The following is a 1,832-nucleotide window of genomic DNA, read 5'->3' as shown; positions in this document are numbered from 1 at the left end:
TTTTTTTGTCTTTATTTTAGGTAAGGCTGGCTCAAAAATTTACCTAGCTATTCTCTTTTCAAAAGCCTTTAATTACAAAACCTAAATGGTTTACCAAGCTATTGAAATAAAAAAATGTAATTTATGACCTTGGCCTACTCAAAATGTTATTTGAACCATCAAAAAATCTTTAGGCTCACTATTTTTTTGACACAAAATTAAAAGTTTCTTGTAAACAATAAAAACATACGAAAATGTATATTGATGACCTAAGATGAGGTTACAACATAAATGATAGATTCCATCCACAATCTTTGTTAACAGTGAATATTCAATTCGCAGTATTATGTGGTATGGCGCAGTGATAGTCAACTGATCATGCCATGCCGTAATTAGAATGACGACAGGAAACATAATACGACCCACGTTATGAAAATTAATATTTATTTTATTTGAATTTAATTGTTTTGAAGGTGATGACAGGTGTAGTATTAACGGTAAGCTAATAAAATTTGCGACTCTACAAATTTATCGATCTTGTTTCACATTCCAATTTTAAAATTCGAAAAAAGGTTTCGGAAAGGTAGTGGGCATTATAGATAAAAACGGCCAGGATCATGATGATATCGGTATTAGCGTATATATATCTGGGTAAGTGGATGGAGTAACTACTAAAGTTTGTTAACATTATTCAATATTCATGACCTTGACCTCCTCTCATCATAAATCTTCTTTTATAGAACCATATATGCCCAGTTTCATGATGATAACTCGCAGACTCGATGGTTTGTTTTGTATAATTTTCTTCCCCATCAACATTTATAATTCTTTTTAAAAAACGTTTAGATTTGTCTCGGAAAGGTAGTGGGCCTTTAACCACAGTATTTAAGGCTTACCGTCCTGTAACTTCCTGGTTTACATCTAAAACTAACTATAAATAAAAACATATTTAAAAACAACTGTTATTTGAGTTTCTTCAACCTTTTGACATACTGTTCATATTCTTTATTAGATGTTGAATAATTTTCATAATTCTATCAATCGTGACGACATTGTTCTGATATTTATTTTAAATGAGGATGTGGCGTCCATTCCTGTGGTTATATTCTGCCTTCAAATCGAGAAGTTAATTCTTTGAATACACATAATCCTGATGGCCAACAAATTCAGAATGCCCTATCAAGATTGCCTCATTTTAGAAATTGATTGCGACGTCAGAAAATATTTTCATTTATGACGTTATAATACATTTCGTATCTATGCGCAGTTTGCCGCAACATAACCACATTGATCTGATTCACACGCCTATATTTTGCAAGAAAATGGGATGCAACAATTCCAAAAGAGAAGAAAACATACAAGAAACTTTACGATTACTGTTCAGAAGAAAACGGAACAAGGTAATTTTTGTCTAGAAGTCTATTTTTATTCCAGAACGATGTATGTTTATGATATGCAATTATCTCAATGCAAAGAAAACCTTTCGTAGGATGTCCTATCTTGCTGTTTACAAAGTCATTTTTGGCGATGGCATTACCAATGCAAATAAGGTGGTTTTGGTGATGACTTGATAATGTAATCATGGAATTATACTTTTGAATAACACCGACTAAGAAGAATCGGTATTCACGTTAAAGCTAAAAGATAGGCAACATGTTTTGTCAAAGTTATTTTGACTTCAAAAAATCACACAAAAAACACATTTATTTTGAAGACCACCTTTAGTACTTGATTATCCGTGTGTTTTTATCTAGTTATGCTTATCTTGTAGGTCAGACCTATTACTGAAGAGAAAGTCGGACACTTCCTTGGGTCATATGCTGAAAACAGCGTTCGCAAGACGCAACAGACAG

The sequence above is a fragment of the Argopecten irradians genome, chromosome 10 (assembly GCF_041381155.1).
Source record: "Argopecten irradians isolate NY chromosome 10, Ai_NY, whole genome shotgun sequence".
NCBI lineage: Eukaryota > Metazoa > Mollusca > Bivalvia > Pectinida > Pectinidae > Argopecten > Argopecten irradians.
This window is presented reverse-complemented; position numbering follows the sequence as displayed.